The following is a 23,642-nucleotide window of genomic DNA, read 5'->3' on the forward strand; positions in this document are numbered from 1 at the left end:
AAACTAAAATCAACACGTCAAACATCATGGTTACGGAAGTTTAAATAAGCATAATTGTTTTATTGTATTTTTCATCGCACTTTTATTTTCTGTCATTTTATTTTCTGTCATTTTATTTATCGCAATTTATTTTACGCACTTTAATTTTTGTCATTTATTTTTACGCTTAAAATCGACAAACCGGTCATTAAACGGTAAAACCCCCATTTTATAATAATACTACTACTTATTTATATATATATTTTTACAAATAAACTTAATAATATAGCGTTAACTTCACCAGCTCCCTGTGGAACGAACCGGACTTACTAAAAACTACACTACTCTACGATTGGGTACACTGCCTATAAGTGTTGTAGCAAGGTTTAGGTATATCCCATCCGTAAATTAATAAAACTTGTGTCATATTTTGTAGTATTTTGTATTAAAAATAATACTATTTCGTACCCTCACGCTACATCATCATTGTTGAAGTAACCCAGAAGGTCTCTGATGCTCGGCTTTAACCTTCGAGCAAGTCAAACACTTACCAACATAAGTCGCAACGTCCTTCTTAAGATTCGGCCACCAATACTGTTCTTTAAGGTCGTGGTACATTTTTCCCGCTCCAGGATGAATCGAATACCTTGATTTGTGTGCTTCGTCAAGTATAAGATTCCGTAGATCTCCATAAAGAGGTACCCAAATTCTTCCGGCATAACATCGGAGTCCAGACTCCCTAACCTCGAATCGAGAGACAAGTATGTTCAAATATTCGTGAGATATGTTCTCCTCTTTGAGAGCCTCATCTTGGGCTACTCTGATCTGGCTGTTGAGGTTCGAATGGATGGTGATGTTCAGAGCCCTAACACGAAGAGGTGACGTCCTCTCCTTTCGGCTTAAAGCGTCAGCGACAACATTGGCCTTGCCAGGGTGATAACGGAGTTCACAATCGTAGTCGTTGAGTGTCTCGATCCATCGACGCTATCTCATATTCAGTTGCTTCTGATCGAAGATGTGCTGGAGACTCTTGTGATCGATGAAGATAGTGCTCTTAGTTCCATACAAATAGTGTCTCCACAATTTGAGTGCAAAGACAACAGCTCCAAGTTCAAGATTGTGAGTAGTGTAGTTCCTCTCGTGAATCTTCAGTTGTCGGGAGGCGTAAGCGATAACCTTCGATCGTTGCATCAATACACAACCAAAACCACTCTTCGATGCATCACAATAAACAACAAAGTCGTCCCTGCCCTCAGGAAGTGATAGGATAGGTGCGGAGGTTAACTTATTCTACAAAGTTTGGAATGCTGATTCGTGTGCGGGTTCCCAAATGAACTTCTTGCCCTTGTGAGTCAGCGCGGTCAAAGGATGCGCAATCAGAGAAAATCCTTCGATGAACCTTCGGTAGTAACCGGCGAGACCTAGGAATTGGCGAATATGAGTTGGAGTGGTGGGGGTCTCCCACTTGCTGATGGCTTCAATCTTGGTGGGATCAACTTTGATACCCTGGTCGCTCACAACATGACCCAGAAACTGTACTTCCTTCAACCAAAATTCACACTTGGAGAATTTGGCGTAAAGTTGCTCTTGTCTCAAGAGTTCAAGTACTAGTCAGAGGTGTTGCTCATGTTCTTCTTCGCTTTTGGAGTAGATGAGGATATCATCTATGAAGACGATAACAAACTTATCCAAGTACGGCTTGCAGACACAATTCATGAGGTCCATGAACATGGCAGGTGCATTTGTCAAACCGAATGGCATCACGAGAAACTCATAATGACCATAACGGGTCCTGAATGCAGTCTTCATCACGTCACTTTCTTTCACCCTCAACTGGTGATAACCGGATCGCAAATCGATCTTTGAGTAAACGCTCGATCCTTGTAGTTGGTCAAAAAGATCGTCAATTTGTGGAAGAGGATACCGATTCTTGATTGTTAATTTGTTGAGTTCACGGTAGTCGATACACATACGGAAGGATCCATCCTTCTTCTTCACAAACAACACAGGTGCGCCCCAAGGTGAGAAACTTGGTTGGATAAATTCACGGTCTAACAGCTCTTGTAGTTGACTCTGTAATTCTTGCATCTCGGAAGGTGCGAGTCTATAAGGTGCGCGAGCTACAGGTGCAGCTCCTGGCACTAAGTCGATCTGAAATTCTATTGCTCTCTGCGGCGGCAATCCAGGCAATTCCTCTGGGAAGACATCGGAAAATTCGTTCACAATTCGAACGTCGTTCACGCTCTTCACCTCAGTTTCTACCGCTTTCACATGTGCTTGGACAGCAAAACGTCCCTTCTTCATAATCTTTTGCGCTTTCACGCAACTAATGAGGTTCAACTTCGAGGTACATCTCTCTCCATAGATAACCAGTGGCTCACCATCTCCTTGTGTTATACGAAGTGCTTTATCTCCGCAGATAATATCGGCCTTTATCTTGCTCAACCAATCCATACCGATGATCACGTCAAAACTTCCCAATTTGATAGGTATCAAATCAATTTCGAAATCCGCACCAGCTATGTTGATAATAGCTCCACGACTAATATGGTCAACCTTTTCAAGTTTTCCATTGGCGACCTCGACAAGCATAGTCTCTTTTAACGGGACTAATGACCAATTAATCTTATCGCAAAAATGTCTACATACATAACTTCTATCCGCACCAGTATCAAACAAGACAGAAGCTAAAAGATTATTGATTTTGAATATACCTGTCACCAAGTCGGGGTTTTCGCGTGCGTCCCTTGCATTAACATTGAAAGCTCTAGCGCGGGGTGGTCCGCCATCTTTTCGCTTATTTGGACATGCATTTCTGAAATGGCCCATCTGTCCGCATTCGTAACACTTCCTTGGCCCTGTGGGGTTCGGCTTCCCATTCAAAGTGGTGACCTTGTAGTCTTTTCCAACATGCCCAGACTGCTGGCACTTCTCGCAGACAACATTGCAATACCCAGTGTGGTGTTTGTAACACCTCTTGCATTGTGGTAAGGTTCCTTTGTAGTTCGGGTTGGAGTTGGTGTTGTTGTTGGGGTTGGGGTTTCCACCATTGTTGTGCCTCTTGGCGGGGGTCTGGTCATAGGTTCTCCCCCTGTTGTTGTGGTTGTTGTTGTTATTATCCCACTTTCGCTTTTCGCTACTACCAGCTTCAAACTTAGCCTTCTCCGGCTCATCAATGGTTATCTGATTCATGAGAGTATGCGCCATGCACATTGCTTCGGGAACATTCGGTGGTTTGGACGAGGTAACGTTTCCCTTGATGCTCTTAGGGAGTCCCCAGAAGTACCTTTCCATTCGTTTGAATTCCGGGGTGACCATTGTCGGACACATAAGAGCTAACTCAAGAAACCTCCTGTTGTAACCATCAAGGTCGTTCCCAATGGCCTTTAACTGCATAAATTCGATTTCCATCTTCTGGATTTCGGTTCTCGAACAATACTCATCAATCATAGCAGTTTTGAATTCCTCCCATGGCGTAGCATACGCCTCATCAATGCCTTTCGCTTGAGCTAATGTGTTCCACCACGTTAGCGCGCCGTCAGATAGCGTACAAGAAGCAAATTTGGTTTTATTGTCCTCCGAACAGTTGCTAACTCGGAATACTGATTCAAGTTTCTCGAACCATCAGGTGAGACCAACCGGTCCCTCGGTTCCACTGAAGTTATGTGGTTTGCAGCTCTGGAATTCCTTGTAAGTTCAACCATTTCAAACGGGCGGGATAACCGGTGGTGGTGGCGGTGGGGCTTGGAGGTTTCTTTCTGTAAGGGCTGCGGCTACACGTTCTTGGATCATCTCTTCAATTTGAGCAGCAGTAGGTGTGGATCGACCGTTAGCCATGGTGTTCTATACAAACATTTTGACTCAAGTCAAAATCCGACATTCAATATATAATAATATAGTATATAACAACCAACATGTAAACAGCACAACACATGTTAATTAAGTAACGCAAGTTGATACAAGTACCGCAAAACACCATACAGTAACGTAAATAGAACACTTGTGCAAAAAGTAACATCACAAAGTTTCCATTCATTAATAATAATAAGTTTCATACATCTGAATAAGTTCGTACAATACATAAGTGAAATATGAAACTACATAAGTGAAATATGAAATCTAATACAAAAGTCCTACGGTGAAGGTGGGTGAAGGATGTCTAAAACCTGAGCCAACTGCTCCTCGAGCTCAGTAACCCGAGCTTGGAGGATTCCCACCTCCCTTGTCAATTCCTCGACAGTGGGAGTTGGTGGGGCAAGCGATGCTGGTGGTGTAGTTGGGGCCGGTGGAGCGGATGGTGCTGGTAGAGTGGGTGGTGCTGGTGGAGCGGGTGGTGCAGACCTCACGAAACGGGGTGCAGATGTCCCGACTCCAGAAATAGTCAGCACGTAACGAGGTGCCTTACGTATGAGTGGGTCGGAAGGGTACGACACAAGCCACTTACGGGCAGTAACCCTCCGACGCCGACCAAAAGCGTCAGTGAAAGCACGACCCCCATTCACCCCTGGAATGACGGTGCCGTCAGGACGATACCGCTTCTTCAGTGGGGTGGAAGGTGCGTGTATAGGTACGTCAGCCGGGTCTTCGTCGTCACTTGAGTCTGATGAAGAATCATCTGATGAAGAATCGACAGATGATGAGTCATCCGAATCATGCGATGGTGGCACGGGTGGCTGAATTGGCAGTCCGAAGGCGGCCAACATCTCTCTGTGTCTGCCTGGCAGAATCGGCACTAAACGTCCATCTGGAGTGCGTCGGCATGGCATGCGCATATGGTTGCGGAATGGCCCTTCCCCGAACTCCGCGGAGATCACAACACCACCGATGCGGGGCTGTGAATCCGAGGGTCCGGGAGCAGACGGAGCTGGAATCTCCGTAGGGCTCAGGTGTCCATCAGAAGTAGCCACTGGTGCAGGCAGCTGGCTGCTAGTCCCGGAAGATGAAGCGCCGGGGTCACTCGTGCGTAGCGGGATCGGTGGATCGGAAACGGTGGTAGGTGGAGTAGCTGAAGAGTCTAAACTGCCCAAAACGCTAGCAGGTGGTACATCCGACATCTGAACAAGGAAAAATAAATTTTCCATGTCAGTAAGTCATAAAGCAAGCACGTATTAGGCCAACAGTTTAAATCATGTATAACAATAAGTAGCATGGCAATAACAGCAAATCGTACGAAGGTAGCATGCAATCGAAAGCAAGTAATAGCATGCAGTAGTGAAATCATGTAGTAGCATACGGCATATAGCAGTAACAGTAAGCAGCAGCATGCAGTAAGTTCAGCGGAAACACGTAAACTAGCAAGTTGTAGATTAGTCCTATTAGTGAATCCTACTCGGGTCGGTCTTAGACTCAGTAATGCAACCTAATTCCCTACAACCAATGCTCTGATACCAAATGTGATGCCCCGTACAAAACCATCGTGTACGAATCACCAACAACAGGATCATTACAAGGTTAAGTACTATATGCGTTTTCAAAAAGAGTTTGCATTCAATAATAACGTGATGTCTAAACCAACATCGAATGTTTTACAATCCAAAAGCATGCTTCACTAAGTAGAAGCAAATAATAAGTGTACGTGACCACAACGGTCGTTACAAGTCATAGTTCAAAAGTAGTAAAGTTATGAATGCAAAAGTAAACGTTTATGCAGGACATCTCTAGAGCAGCGGGTGTCTACAGCATGACTAGTACACAGCGGAAGCTAACCTCAAGCACCTGAGAAAAACATGCTTAAAAACGTCAACACAAAGGTTGGAGAGCTATAGTTTAAGTATAACAGTATGTAAGGTAGGCCACGAGATTTCAGTGCTACAAAGAGCGTTTCAAAACAGTATGATAAAGTATATGTTAACCGTGGGCACTTGGTAACTAACTTAACGTTTATACCCCCTGAAAGTACACTTGGCAAGTGTGTATGTTTACGAAGTATTAAACACTCATTAAATGCTAGCGCTACTAGCCCGAGTGGGGATGTCAAACCCTATGGATCCATATCTAATATTCGCGTTCACGGTTCAAAAACCAATGATTAAACGTTACCGAACTAAAGGGAATGTTTATGCCGTTGTATAACCCACACATATATAAGTTTAAGAACTCGTGCCTAGTATGTAAAACATAAAATCCGCATGTATTCTCAGTTCCCAAAATAAGTTAAAGTAAAAAGGGAATGCTATAACTCACAATGATAATGTAGTCGTAAAGTCGGTTCAAAAAAGGTGTGCAAGTAATCGGTCCGAAGGTCCTCAACCTAAGGTAAATAGTACTAAGTCAGTAAATCGTCTTAATAGGTTTAAAAGTATGTAAATAAGGTCTTAAGGGTCATCATCATCATCATCAAACAAAAGGCGTAAGGTAAGTTTCGTTTATGAAAGTAGTTTAAAACAAAGACTGACTTCAGTCAGTCACCACGGCCTCTACCCTTACTGAAATAAGGTGAGACCAGTGGCCATGGATCCGTATATGAGTCCCTTAAGTGTGGTAAAATTTACAGAAGCAAAATCGTCTTTGTTTGACCGTGGCGATGGTCTAAGTGCGAGTAGGTCAGAAATTTCTGCACAACGTTAAAGGACATAGTGACGATCGGAGGGCCATAAATCCTAAACCGTAACTCGGATTAAGACGAGTCCTATATGAAAAGTTATCTACTCGAAAAGATATATTTGAAAATCATAATCAAAAGAGCCCAGGTCTACTGGTCTGTTACAGAAACAGCAGAACAGTAGGCAGGGAACAGTAGGCAGAAAAATATTGGGTTCCGGTGGGTTTGGTGTTTGATGTTCATCATGGTTCTCATCCTTGATGCCTATAGCTTCAAGTGTACAACTCATTGATGTGTTTACATTATATTTACCAAGTTTTGACCATCATAACCCTAGTGTAAGTCTAAGACATGAAGCACAACTCACTTAAGAGTTGTATGAAGTTTGATGAACCAAAGTTACATCAAAGTCTTAGATCTAACATATACATGAAATTTAAAGATATTAATAAGTTACAAACTTGAAAGTAAACTAACTAATCAAGATCTTAAGATGTAGAACATAGTTCTTAGTTGGATCTTGAAGATCCAAGACTCAAAAGTCTAGATCAAGCATAAGTATACAAAGTTATATTTAATTAAAACTTATTTACATGTTCTTGAACTTTTAAGTTAACTTTAAGTTCCAAGAGATATGAGATCAAGACTAACTTGTAGTACTTGACCAACAACAACCAAAATCAAAAAATTAAAGTGCAAGTAAAACTAAATAAACAAGTAAAAGGTTCATGGTTGTTCATACTTTAAAGATTCAAACCAAAGTTTGATCTTTAGAAAGTAAACTTTAAAGTTTACTTCATGAACTTCAAGTTTGAGTTTAATCAACACATGAACTTGCAATCTTTGAAACAATAAAAGTAGAATCATAAACTAGTAAGTTTATGTTCTTGTGTTCTTGATAAATACAAGATATTATGAAGAATCAAACTAGTAAGTTTGATCTTGTAACTAGTAAAGAACAACTAACAATTACATGTAACAAACTAACAACAACAAGTAATCAAACTACAAGTAACAAAAGATGATGATGATTATGGGGTGTTTGTAATTCGGTTTTGGGACAAAGAAAAGAGAAGAAAAGTTGTTCATAATACTTACAATCTTTAGAGAAAAATGAGAGAGAAAAGAGAGAAAAGTATGCAAGTAATGTGTGTGTAAAATGAAAGAGTAAATGTGAATGAAGTAAGTAATGAAATTTGAAAACCAAAACTCCCATCAAAAGGCTCTAAGGCCACGTTTTTCTGCAGCAAAATGGAGGGAGGGAGAAGTCTTATGATTACTAGCATGTTAAAGTTCAAAAGGGTGGTTAATAGATGGGGTTTCATGGGGATTACATGCAAACTAGATTCCAAGTCAAGTTAACTAACTAGTTTCCATTTAACTTGATACTTACAAGTAGTGTTGGGCTAATAAGTCCATTAATAATGTAGGGTGGGCTAATCAAGTCCATGTACAAAAATAAAGCCCAAGTTTGTAAGTAATTAACAAGTAATCCAATAAAAGTCCAATTAAAGCCCAAGTAACTAACTAATCACCATAGTTAATTAAAATGATTAATAAAATAAATCATGAATGTAAATAATACTTGAAAATATTATTCGTGTAAGTTTCGCGTGTCACAAAGACGTTTCGGGCAATTAAAGTCAAGTACGTTTAGTCATGGCAACATGTAAATGTAATAACATACATTTGTTTAATCACACGTATTAATAATAATAATTATTAATAAATAAACGTTGAAAATTCCAGGGTCGTTACATAAGTAGTACCTCCAAGTCTTTAATACAAAAATAACCGCGCCTAATTCCAAATCATGCGTCGTATAATTCTGCTCGTGAATCTTCAATTGTCTAGACGCATAAGCAATTACTTTTGTTCGTTGCATTAATACACAACCGAGACCTTTCTTTGAGGCGTCACAATATATCACAAAATCATCATTCCCTTTAGGTAATGACAATATAGGTGCCGTAGTTAACTTTTTCTTTAACAATTGAAACGCTTTTTCTTGTTCATCTTTCCATTCAAATTTCTTCCCTTTATGCATTAATGCAGTCAAGGGTTTTGCTATTCTGGAAAAGTCTTGGATGAACCTTCTGTAGTAACCAGCCAATCCTAAAAATTGGCGTATATGCTTCGGAGTTTTTGGGGTTTCCCACTTTTCAACGGTTTCAATCTTTGCTGGATCCACCTGAATACCTTCTTTGTTCACCATGTGACCGAGAAATTGAACTTCTTCCAACCAAAATGCACACTTTGAAAACTTAGCGTACATTTTTTCCTTCCTTAACATCTCTAGCACTTTTCTCAAATGTTCTTCATGCTCTTGGTCATTCTTTGAGTAAATAAGTATGTCATCGATGAAAACAATGAAAAACTTGTCAAGGTATGGTCCACACACTCGGTTCATGAGGTCCATGAACACAGCTGGTGCATTGGTCAACCCAAACGGCATAACCATAAACTCGTAATGACCGTAACGCATCCTAAAAGCAGTCTTCGGAATGTCATCCTCTTTCACCCGCATTTGGTGATATCCAGAACATAAATCGATCTTCGAATAAACGGACGAGCCTTGTAGTTGATCAAATAAGTCGTCGATTCTCGGTAATGGGTAACGGTTCTTGATGGTAAGTTTGTTCAACTCTCGGTAGTCGATACACAACCTGAATGTACCATCTTTCTTCTTGACAAACAGAACAGGAGCTTCCCATGGTGATGTACTTGGTCGAATGAAACCACGCTCTAAAAGTTCCTGTAACTGACTTTGTAATTCTTTCATTTCACTGGGTGCGAGTCTGTATGGGGCATGAGCTATTGGTGCAGCTCCTGGTACTAGGTCTATTTGAAATTCAACGGATCGATGTGGGGGTAATCCCAGTAATTCTTTCAAAAATACATCGGCAAATTCTTTTGTGATGGGAACATCACTGATGTTCTTTTCTTCAGGTTTAACTTCCTCGATGTGTGCTAGAATGATGTAACAACCTTTTCTTATTAGTTTTTGCACCTTCAAACTACTAATAAGATTTAATTTCGCATTGTTCTTTTCTCCGTACACCATTAAAGGTTTTCCCTTTTCACGCATAATACGAATCGCATTTTTGTAACAAACGACCTCTGCTCTTACCTTTTTCAACCAGTCCATGCCAATTATTACATCAAAACTCCCTAACTCGACTGGTATTAAATCAATTTTAAACGTTTCATCCCCGAATTTAATTTCTATATCCCGACATATATTATCTGCTGAAATTAATTTACCGTTTACTAAATCGAGTAAAAATTTACTATCCAAAGGCGTCAATGGGCAACTTAATTTAGCACAAAAATCTCTACTCATATAGCTTCTATCCGCACCCGAATCAAATAAAACATAAGCAGATGTATTGTCAATAAGAAACGTACCCTAACAAGCTCTGGGTCTTCCTACGCTTCTGCCGCATTAATATTGAAAACTCTTTCATGGCCTTGCCCATTAGTATTTCCTTGGTTTGGGAAATTTCTAATAATGTGGCCCAGTTTTCCACATTTATAACAAACTACGTCGACATTATTTGTTCCGACCTTATTTGTTTCTTTATTTTTGTTGTTCTTTGGTCCGTAAATCTCACATTTTGCCGCGCCATGACCACTTCTCTTACACTTGGTGCAAACTGTTGTGCAAAACACATTCGGATGGTACTCTACACACATGAAGCATGGTTGTTTCTATTGTTTATTGTTATTGAGGTTGTTGTTGGGATTGTTATTGTTGTTGAAACGGTTGTTGTAGTTGTTGTTGTTGTTGTTGGGACGTTTGTTGTAGTTATTGTTAGGATTGCGGTTATTGTCGCGATTGTTGTTGCGGTTGTGGTTGTAATTGTTATTGTTGTTGTACTGGTGACTCTTGTCACCATTTTTCTCCCACTTCGTCTTGAGTTGTTTCGTGTTGGCTTCTTCGGCCGCCTGTTCTTTAATTCTCCCCTCAATCTAATTTATGAGTTTATGAGCCATTCGACTTGCCTTCTGTATGGAAGTGGGCTCGTTTGAACTCACATCTTCTTGAATCCTTACTGGTAACCCTTTTACAAACGCGTCGATCTTCTCTTCTTCATCTTCGAACGCTCCCGGACACAATAGGAACAACTCTGTGAATCGTCGTTCATATGTGGTAATGTCGAATCCTTGTGTTCGTAACTCCCTAAGTTCTACCTTGAGCTTATTGACTTCGTTTCTTGGACGGTACTGCTCGTTCATCAATTGTTTGAATGCCGGCCATGGTAGTGCGTAAGCAGCATTTTGTCCTACCTGTTCAAGATAGGTGTTCCACCACGTTAATGCAGTACCTGTGAAGGTATGCATAGCGTACTTAACTTTGTCCTTTTTAGTACACTTACTAATGACAAACACCGATTCAACCTTCTCGGTCCACCGTTTCAATCCAATTGGTCCTTCGGTTCCATAAAATTCCAAAGGTTTCCAGGCAGTGAATTCTTTGTAGGAGCATCCCACACGATTTCTTTTTGGAATTAGTTCCACTGCTAGATCCAGAGTTATTGTTATTTTGCATCGCAGCCTGTATTGCGACTATGTTTGCTGCAAGGAAAATACGGAAGTCTTCCTCGCTCATGTTCAAATTCTGACGAGTCGCCGATGCCATTTCCTTCAAAAATAGCCCAAAAGAATTGAGTTAATCATATAGAATTTAAGAGTAGTCAATAGTATTTTGTAGCATAATATGAACTTATTTATAAAAGCTTTTTCTTCATATTAGCATTTTATAGTTTTAATTCGGGTAGTACCTACCCGTTAAGTTCATACTTAGTAGCTATTATACAATTCAACTACTACGATTCTATATGAAAAACTTATTACAATAATATTTCTAGTTCAAACTTTTATACAATATTTTACAAACATACAATACCACTATTATACATATAGGATGAAATATAGCACATAATAACGTGCTACACAGCATCTATAAAGGTAATTCTAATTAATACGCAAGTTATTCAGCAAAGACAATAAAGACACGTAATTCATAAGTTCAGAAACAGGTCATGCATTCTGGTTTTAGTAAAACGACTTCCCATCCTTGATCTTGTGGAAATAACCATTATGACCATTGGCTAGGCAGCATGTTGTCGTCAAAAGGACGAGGGTTTCATAATGCCCAACAGCCTCGTAGCAATCTAAAAACCTTGTTTCTTACCCCAACTACTGAGTCTGTCACTTGTGGGAATGTTTCATTTAATAGTTGTAATCCGATGTTCTTTTTCTCACTTTGGTGAGAAGCGAACATCACTAACTCATAAGGATAACATGCTTCTTTATGTTGCATGTTAGAAGCTCTTTCTAATTCACGAAATCCTATGTTGGGATATGTTGAGTCAAAACTCGTAGCGAAAAATTTCATTTGGGTTCCCCGCATTTAACGATTTAAAGAAAACACGGCATAACTTACGGTCTCCCCAATGTGATATACCCCACCTATTAAAGGAAAGCCTTTTATAAACTAAGGCATTTCTGGAAAGTCTTTCAAATGTTTGACAAGTTAATTTCACCATAACTAATTGTGCTGATGAATTCTGACCGACTCTAGACAAGATTTCATCAATCATATCCTCTGGTAGGTCTTCTAAAATATTCGGTTGTTTACCCTTAACGTCCATTTTGTGTTTTTATACTGTAAAAATAGACGAGGGTTAGACTCATAAAAGATAATTAACAAACAATACAAGCAATTTTACATTTATCAAAAAAGCACAAGCACACTATATTACATATATTACACAACATGATTACAACTCTTTAATCCGACTCACTCGTTTCTTCTTCTTCGGACTTGGTTCGTTTTGCTAATTTCCTAGGGATATATGATACTCCCCTAATACAAGCTGTCGTTTTCCACAATGGTTTAGAAAAAACCTGGTGGTTTAGAGGTTCCCGGGTTATTGTTACATTTTAGGAAATACTGACGTTGCCGATACATATAAAGTTCATCGGGGTTGGAATCAGGTTTTTCTATTTTTATACCTTTTCCCTTATTATTTTCTTTTGCTTTATTAATTTGGGTCGAGGTAATTTCTATAACATCATCAGAATCCTCATCGGGATCCGATTCATCGGAAAATTGGTAATCTTCCCAATATTTTTCTTCCTCGGCGGAAACACCATTGACCATTATTGACTTTGGTCCGTTGGTTGAGGATTTTATTTTATTTAACCGATTTACTGTAGGTATCAATATTTCTTCCTCCAGAACCTCTTCTTCTTCCGGTTCTTCCTCTTCCGGTTCCTCCTCTTCCGGTTCCTCTTCTTCTGGTTCCTCCTCTTCTGGTTCCTCTTCTTCCGGTTCCTCTTCGGGAACTTGTGAATCTTCCCAAAGTATATTTAACTCTTCATTATTATTAGGTGAGTCGATGGGATTTGTACTAGAGGTAGACATCTATCACACAATATCAAACACGTTAAGAGATTAATATATCACATAATATTTACATGTTAATAATATATAGTTTCCAACAAAAAAGTTAAGCAATCGTTTTTTGAAGAAAAACACGGTCGAAGTCCAGACTCACTAATGCATCCTAACAAACTCGGTAAGACACACTAATGCAAAAATTCTGGTTCTCTAAGACCAACGCTCAGATACCAACTGAAATGTCCCGTTCATATTGATTATAAACGTTCCATATTAATTGATTTCGTTGCGAGGTTTTGACCTCTATATGAGACGTTTTTCAAAGACTGCATTCGTTTTTAAAACAAACCATAACCTTTATTTTATCGAAAAGGTTAACAAGACACCACTTAGATTATCCAGAAATGATAATATAACAAATATCACACTTACACACTACCAATAAGTATTGGTTTACAAATATTAATATGTTACAACAAAATAAATCTCGAATGCAGTTTTAAACAATATTCTACAAGCATGCTGACACCAAATCTTGTCCATATAATAGCATGCAATAGTAGAAGCTCTTAATAATCACCTGAGAATAAACATGCTTTAAACGTCAACAAAAATGTTGGTGAGTTATAGGTTTAACCTATATTTATCAAATTGTAATAATAGACCACAAGATTTCATATTTCAATATACATCCTGTAGTGACCCAAACTTTTCCATGTTTATATATATATTAAATGAAATTGTTATTTACATGATTAAGTGTTTCCAACATGTTAAGCAATCAAACTTGTTAAGACTTGATTAATTGAAATAGGTTTCATATAGACAATTGACCACCCAAGTTGACCGGTGATTCACGAACGTTAAAACTTGTAAAAACTATACGATAACATATATATGGTTATATATATAGTTAACATGATTTTATTATAAGTATGTATCTCATTAGGTATTTTAACAATGAGTTATATACATAAAAATGAGACTATTAATTTAAGAAACTCGAAAACGATATATATAACGATTATCGTTATAACAACGTCTTACTAGGTACATATGAATCATATTAAGATATTGATACACTTGGTTAATTATGTTAAATGATAAGTAAATATATTATTAAGTGTATTAACAATGAAATACATATGTAAAAATAAGACTACTAACTTAATGATTTCGAAACGAGACATATATGTAACGATTATCGTTGTAACGACATTTAACTGTATATATATATCATACTAAGATATATTATATATCATAATATCATGATAATATAACAATTTAACATCTCATTTGTTATAATAAACAATGGGTTAACAACATTCAACAAGATCGTTAACCTAAAGGTTTCAAAACAACATTTACATGTAACGACTAACGATGACTTAACGACTCAGTTAAAATGTATATACATGTAGTGTTTTAATATGTATTCATACACTTTTGAAAGACTTCAAGACACTTATAAAAATACTTCTACTTAACAAAAATGCTTACAATTACATCCTCGTTCAGTTTCATCAACAATTCTACTCGTATGCACCCGTATTCGTACTCGTACAATACACAGCTTTTAGATGTATGTACTATTGGTATATACACTCCAATGATCAGATCTTAGCAGCCCATGTGAGTCACTTAACACATGTGGGAACCATTATTTGGCAACTAGCATGAAATATCTCATAAAATTACAAAAATATGAGTAATCATTCATGACTTATTTACATGAAAACAAAATTACATATCCTTTATATCTAATCCATACACCAATGACCAAAAACACCTACAAACACTTTCATTCTTCATTTTTCTTCATCTAATTGATCTCTCTCAAGTTCTATCTTCAAGTTCTAAGTGTTCTTCATAAATTCCAAAAGTTCTAGTTTCATAAAATCAAGAATACTTCCAAGATTGCAAGTTTACTTCCAAGTTTTCTAAATCCATTCCAAGTAATCATCCAAGATCAAGAAACCTTTGTTAGTTACAGTAGGTTATCTTTCTAATACAAGGTAATAATCATATTCAAACTTTAATTCAATTTCTATAACTATAACAATCTTATTTCGAGTGGAAATCTTACTTGAAATTGTTTTCGTGTCATGATTCTGCTTCAAGAACTTTCAAGCCATCCAAGGATCCTTTAAAGCTAGATCTATTTTTCTCATTTCCAGTAGGTTTATCCAAGGAACTTGAGGTAGTAATGATGTTCATAACATCATTCGATTCATACATATAAAGCTATCTTATTCGAAGGTTTAAACTTGTAATCACTAGAACATAGTTTAGTTAATTCTAAACTTGTTCGCAAATAAAAGTTAATCCTTCTAACTTGACTTTTAAAATCAACTAAACACATGTTCTATATCTATATGATATGCTAACTTAATGATTTAAAACCTGGAAACACGAAAAACACCGTAAAATCGGATTTACGCCGTCGTAGTAACACCGCGGGCTGTTTTGGGTTAGTTAATTAAAAACAATGATAAACTTTGATTTAAAAGTTGTTATTCTGGGAAAATTATTTTTATTATGAACATGAAACTATATCCAAAAATTATGGTTAAACTCAAAGTGGAAGTATGTTTTCTAAAATGGTCATCTAGACGTCGTTCTTTCGACTGAAATGACTACCTTTACAAAAATGACTTGTAACTTATTTTTCCGACTATAAACCTATACTTTTTCTGTTTAGATTCATAAAATAGAGTTCAATATGAAACCATAGCAATTTGATTCACTCAAAACGGATTTAAAATGAAGAAGTTATGGGTAAAACAAGATTGGATAATTTTTCTCATTTTAGCTACGTGAAAATTGGTAACAAATCTATTCCAACCATAACTTAATCAACTTGTATTGTATATTATGTAATCTTGAAATTCCATAGACACGTATACAATGTTTCGACCTATCATGTCGACACATCTATATATATTTCGGAACAACCATACACACTCTATATGTGAATGTTGGAGTTAGCTATACAGGGTTGAGATTGATTCTAAAATATATATAGTTTGAGTTGTGATCAATACTGAGATACGTATACACTGGGTCGTGGATTGATTCAAGATAATATTTATCGATTTATTTCTGTACATCTAACTGTGGACAACTAGTTGTAGGTTACTAACGAGGACAGCTGACTTAATAAACTTAAAACATCAAAATATATTAAAAGTGTTGTAAATATATTTTGAACATACTTTGATATATATGTATATATTGTTATAGGTTCGTGAATCAACCAGTGGCCAAGTCTTACTTCCCGGCGAAGTAAAAATCTGTGAAAGTGAGTTATAGTCCCACTTTTAAAATCTAATATTTTTGGGATGAGAATACATGCAGGTTTTATAAATGATTTACAAAATAGACACAAGTACGTGAAACTACATTCTATGGTTGAATTATCAAAATCGAATATGCCCCTTTTTATTAAGTCTGGTAATCTAAGAATTAGGGAACAGACACCCTAATTGACGCGAATCCTAAAGATAGATCTATTGGGCCTAACAAACCCCATCCAAAGTACCAGATGCTTTAGTACTTCAAAATTTATATCATATCCGAAGGGTGTCCCGGAATGATGGGGATATTCTTATATATGCATCTTGTTAATGTCGGTTACCAGGTGTTCACCATATGAATGATTTTTATCTTTATGTATGGGATGTGTATTGAAATATGAAATCTTGTGGTCTATTGTTACGATTTGATATATATAGGTTAAACCTATAACTCACCAACATTTTTATTGACGTTTAAAGCATGTTTATTCTCAGGTGAATACTAAGAGCTTCCGCTGTTGCATACTAAAATAAGGACAAGATTTGGAGTCCATGTTTGTATGATATTGTGTAAAAACTGCATTCAAGAAACTGATTTCGGTGTAACATATTTGTATTGTAAACCATTATGTAATGGTCGTGTGTAAACAGGATATTTTAGATTATCATTATTTGATAATCTACGTAAAGCTTTTTAAACCTTTATTTATGAAATAAAGGTAATGGTTTGTTTTAAAAATGAATGCAGTCTTTGAAAAACGTCTCATATAGAGGTCAAAACCTCGTAACGAAATCAATTAATATGGAACGTTTTTAATCAATAAGAACGGGACATTTCACATCCCATACATAGAGATAAAAATCATTCATATGGTGAACACCTAGTAACCGACCTTAACAAGATGCATATAGAATATCCCCTATTATTCTGGGACTCCCTTCGGACATGATGAATTCGAAGTACTAAAGCATCCGGTACTTTGGATTGGGCTCGTTGGGCCCAATAGATCTATCTTTAGGATTCGCATCAATTAGGGTGTCTGTTCCCTAATTCTTAGATTACCAGACTAAAAAGGGGCATATTCAGTTTAATAATCCAGCCATAGAATGTAGTTTCATTTACTTGTGTCTATTTTGTAAAATATTTATAAAACTGCATGTATTCTCATCCCAAAATATTAGATTTTAAAAGTGGGACTATAACTCACTTTCACATATTTTTACTTCGTCGGGAAGTAAGACTTGGCCACGGGTCGATTCACGAACCTATAACAAATATTTACATATATATCAAAGTATGTTCAAAATATATTTACAACATTTTTAATACGTTTTGATGTTTTAAGTTTATTAAGTCAGCTGTCCTTGTTAGTAACCTACACTAGTTGTCCACAGTTAGATGTACAGAAAATAAAGCAATATATATTATCTTGAATCAATCGACGACCTCGTGTATACAAGCCTCAGGCTAGATCACAACTCAAAGTATATATAATATTTTGGAATCAACCTCAACCCTGTATAACTAACTCCAACATTACTGCATATAGAGTGTCTATGGTTGTTTTGAAATATATATATAGATGGGTCGATATGATATGTCAAAACATTGTATTCATGTCTATGGTATCCCAAGATTACATAATATATTAGAATATATGTATAATACAATATGTGTTAGCTAGGATATGATTAATATAGATTTGTTACCAATTTTCACGTAGCTACAACAAGAAAAATTATCCAATCTTGTTTTACCCATAACTTCTTCGTTTTAAATCCGTTTTGAGTGTTTCAAGTTGCTATGGTTTCATATTGAACTTAAGTTTATGAATCTAAACATAAAATGTATAAGTTTATAGTCGGAAATATAGGTTACAAGTCGTTTTTGTAAAGGTAGTCATTTCAGTCGAAAGAACGACGTCTAGATGAGCATTTTGGAAAACATACTTCCACTTTGAGTTTAACCATGATTTTTGGATATAGTTACATGTTCATAAGAAAAATCATTTTCCCAGAAGAACAACTTTTAAATCAAAGTTTATCATAGTTTTTAATTAACTAACCCAAAACAGCCCGCGGTGTTACTACGACGGCGTATATCCGGTTTTACGGTGTTTTTCGTGTTTCCAGGTTTTAAATCATTAAGTTAGCATATCATATAGATATAGAAAATGTGTTTAGTTGATTTTAAAAGTCAATTTAGAAGGATTAACTTTATTTGCGAACAAGTTTAGAATTAACTAAACTATGTTCTAGTGATTACAAGTTTAAATCTTCGAATAAGATAGTTTTATATGTATGAATCGAATGATGTTATGAACATCATTACTACCTTAATTTTAGTAGGTAAACCTACTAGAAATGAGAAAAATAGATCTTGCTTCAAAGGATCCTTGGATGGCTTGAAAGTTCTTGAAGCAGAATCATGACACGAAAACAAGTTCAAGTAAGATTTCCACTCGAAATAAGATTGTTATAGTTATAGAAATTGAATCAAAGTTTGAATATGAGTATTACCTTGTATTAGAAAGATATCTTACTATAAATAAGAAAGATTTCTTGAGGATGTATGATCACTTTACAAGATTGGAAGTAAGCTAGCAAACTTGGAAGTATTCTTGATTTTATGAAACTAGAACTTATAGAATTTATGAAGAACACTTAGAACGTGAAGATAGAACTTGAGAGAGATCAATTAGATGAAAAAATTGAAGAATTAAAGTGTTTGTAGGTGTTTTTGGTCGTTGGTATATGGATTAAATATAAAGGATGTGTAATTTTATTTACTTGTAAATAAGTCATGAATGATTACTAATATTTTTGTAATTTTATGAGATATTTCATGCTAGTTTCCAAATGATAGTTCCCACATGTGTTAGGTGACTCACAAGGGCTGCTAAGAGCTGATCATTGGAGTGTATATACCAATAGTAAATACATTTAGAAGCTGGGTATTGTATGCGTACGAATACGAGTGCATACGAGTAGAATTGTTGATGAAAATGAATGAGGATGTAATTGTAAGCATTTTTGTTAAGTAGAAGTACTTTGATAAGTGTATTGAAGTCTTTCAAAAGTGTATGAATACATATTAAAACACTACATGTATATACATTTTAACTGAGTCGTTAAGTCATCGTTAGTCGTTACATGTAAGTGTTGTTTTGAAACCTTTAGGTTAACGATCTTGTTAAATGTTGTTAACCCATAGTTTATTATATCTAAAGAGATGTTAAATTATTACATTATAATGATATTATTATGTATTAATATATCTTAATATGATATATATACAATTAAATGTCGTTACAATGATAATCGTTACATATATGCCTCGTTTCGAAATCCTTAAGTTAGTAGTCTTGTTTTTACATATGTAGTTCATTGTTAATATACATAATGATATGTTTACTTATCATAATACCATGTTAACTATATATATATATATATATATATATATATATATATCCATAGATATGACATCATATAGTTTTTACAAGTTTTAACGTTCGTGAATCACCGGTCCACTTGGGTGGTCAATTGTCTATATGAAACCTATTTCAATTAATCAAGTCTTAACAAGTTTGATTGCTTAACATGTTGAAAACACTTAATCATATAAATAATAATTTCATTTAATATATATAAACATGGAAAAGTTCGGGTCACTACAATATGAGATGTATATTTATGGAAAATTGAAATCTTGTGGTCTATTAAAATTATGGAAATGAATGATTATGATAAATTAATGAACTCACCAACCTTTTGGTTGACACTTGTAAGCATGTTTATTTTCAAGTATTAAAGGAATCTTCCGCTGTGCATTTGCTCATTTTAAAGATATTACTTGTAGTCATTCATGGCATATTTCAAAAGACGTTGCATTTGAGTTTTTGAGTTCAACAAGATTACTATTAAGTAGAAGACAGATTAAGTCATTTATAGTTTAGATATATTATGAAATGGTATGCATGCCTGTCAACTTTCATTGTAATGAAAGTTTGTCTTTTAAAAACGAATGCAATGTTTGTAAAATGTATCATATAGAGGTCAAATACCTCGCAATGTAACCATATGTTATTGTATTCGTCCTTATGGATTAGGACGGTTCGTCTCATTGCAAGCACATTGTCACTAATAAAGAGTAATAATGTAGAAAATGGTAATATCAAGACACTCGTGTATTGATGAAAATCAAGCTTGCAAAACACTAACACATGTGAATATTTTGAAAATCACTATTAATCTAAAGTGCAAACGTATTATCACCAAACGAGGGTGAGAATGAAAAGAATGTTAACATCAAAACACTATGTGTTGATGGTAACCAAGTTTGCAAATCAATGTCATGTATGAACTGTATTAGAATATGCATTCATACAAATTGCAAACACATTTCCACCAAAAGAGGGTGAGAATGTGAAGAAAGTTAACATCAAAACAATCTTGTATTTATGTTAACTAAGTTTGCAAAACATTGATTACATAATTGAGTCATTTATACGTACACTTTGAATTTAATTAAAGTGTTATTGTATAGGATATGGCAAGAACCAGGGATGCGGAATCAAGAGACAAAGGGATTTACAGTCCACCCAAAGGTGTGAAAGCAACAATTGCCTACAACAAGAAATGGATCAGTTCCAGAAAACTCATAGAAATGAGAATGGTAAACTGCAATGCATTTCCTAAAGCAGTTGCAAAGTTTACTCATTTGGGACTAACTGCATTCCTTTTCTTGGAAGGACTGGTTTATCCTGAACTCGTGAAGGAGTTCTATGCCAAATTCAGTTTTGAAAATGAGATAGTGAAGTTTCATCTCATTAATCGATGGCATAAACTCACCCTAGAGAAATTTGGCCCAATCTTGTGTGTTCCTAATGTTGGGTTTTTGATATGGCTACAAAGATACGGTCGAAACGGACTATTTTTATTCGTGCGGTGTCGTTAGGTAGCAGGATGTTAGATTCAGTTGATCAATGTAGCATACAGTGGTTTTGTTTATTTATATTGTGCAGGGCCTAAATTTACTTTTAATTTTTAAGGTGTAGAAGGTGTAAGTTAACCTAGTGTCGTATTTTTGAATAGATGAACGAATTAAAAAACAAGTGAATAATTGTCTTTTATTTAAATTACCTAGATAAAGGATAATAATTGGTTTAAGCTAATGGTCCTAAGTGCGAAAAAGTAAATAAAGTGGAAGGATATCCGAAGTATGCAGATCAGGGAAATGTTGATCAAGATATTAGTTTTGGGTTAGGGAAAGGTAATTATGCTTATGTTAAGGCTATGCTTGGAATGATGTAGATCTGGTTGGATGAGTCAATTATATAGACCTACTTATCTCTAGACTCTTAGAGTTCTCTTTGAGCAGTGAAAAGTATGTCATTTGGTTGTATAATTGAAATGCAACTATACCTTGGATGTTATCCTCAGAAAAGTACCAGGTTTATTAGTAAGTTAAGCTCTAATCCTAACCCTCATTATCAGTTTAGTTAACTGAATAACAACGTGCTGTGTTAATTGAACACTGATCACAAACGGAAGGAGTCTGTCGGTTTAAGTTGGCAAAACCTTAAATGAAAACTAACAACCATTTCATTATACTAGTGAGATCATATCAATTCAAACATTATATAGCATTACAGTTGATACTCTGAAAGTAAAGCAGATAGAAACCTAATAGATACCTAGACAGTTGATATGACTTAGTCCTAAGGCAACAATCAAACAAGAACATGTAAAAGGCTTGGGTCACATAGTAAAGGCACTAACTAGATCTTAACAGCTCCTAAGAAGTTTCTTTGGAACAGTCAATAGGCATACTAGGTCATTCATGTCTCAATTCGTAAGTTCTGTGTCATAAAAGCACATTAAATGCCTTTAGGGAACTCCGGCCATACCGAGTTCATAGAATCTTCAGATACAGTATAACCAGGTGTGTGACGACCCGGAAATTTCTTACCAAATTTAAACTTTTTCTTTATATAGTTTCGACACGATAAGCAAAGTCTGTAATGTTGAGTCTCAAAAATTTTGGAACTATGTTAATATATTCAGTTAACCATTGACTACCTCGACGATTCACGAATGATTGTTGTAATAAAGTGAAATAATAAAATACAATCTAATTATCCGAGTTAAATATGTAAAAATACATATAGACAATAAAAAGTTGTCATAAATCTACATATATGATTTCAATATATATTTAATGTAATGTATAAAATATAACTAATTTAATAAATATTATATTATAATATATTACATGATTAATAAATTATGATAGTAGGAATATTAAATGTAATTACAAGTTGAAAATGTTATAATATTATTATTACCTTTATTATTAACATCAATATTATTAATATTATTACATAAACATAGGAACATGTAACTTGTTAGATTTCCATTATTATTAGGTATTATTATTATTATTATTATTATTAAAATACATAAAAATTTAATACTCATTATTATATAATATGTATTATATAGTTATATTGTATAATCTATAATATGTAATATTAATATATTAAATATAGTTGTATAATAATATTTTGTTACTTTCAATATTTATATCAATACTAGTGTCATTAATATTCTTGTAAAAAAAATATAATTTATAAATATGAAATTTAATATATATATATATATATATATATATATATATATATATATATATATATATATATATATATATATATATATATATATATATATATATATATATATATATATATATATATATATATATATATATATGTAAATAATATAATTACTAAGATTATTATCAATACCAATATAAATAGTATTATTATTATAATTATCATTAATAATATTTTTATTATCAAATTCATTAAAATTTTATTATTATTATTATTATTTATTATTATTATTATTACTTTTATTATTATTATTATTATTATTATTATTATTATTATTATTATTATTATTATCATTATTATTATTATTAATTGTATTTAGATTATAATTAATATAATTATAAATATTAATAATAATTATATAATTCATACGTGTGATTAAGGACCCAAATCAGGTTCACTTCACTTTCAATTTGTAGATAGTTGGTGTAATCGTACAAAATCAGTGTTTAATAACAGATATATCCAAATTCTATTAACAACAGACATCATTATCGTTCTTTATTTTTATTTATCTTTTGCGTACGAATGATTCCTCTAGTCGAACCATTTACGCTATAAAATAATCAATTGATTCTTGTTATTAAACTCAGACACATTCAATTATTTCCCTAACATTATCAATTATCAGTTTCATCTGTTTTTTAAATGTTAAAATAAACAGAATTAATTATTTTAAGCTCGACACCTCTGTCTTGGTTCATAACATCAAAAGCTCAGAAACAGAATTGATTTTTAAAATCTAA

Source organism: Rutidosis leptorrhynchoides, chromosome 11, assembly GCF_046630445.1.
Source record: "Rutidosis leptorrhynchoides isolate AG116_Rl617_1_P2 chromosome 11, CSIRO_AGI_Rlap_v1, whole genome shotgun sequence".
Taxonomy (NCBI): domain Eukaryota; kingdom Viridiplantae; phylum Streptophyta; class Magnoliopsida; order Asterales; family Asteraceae; genus Rutidosis; species Rutidosis leptorrhynchoides.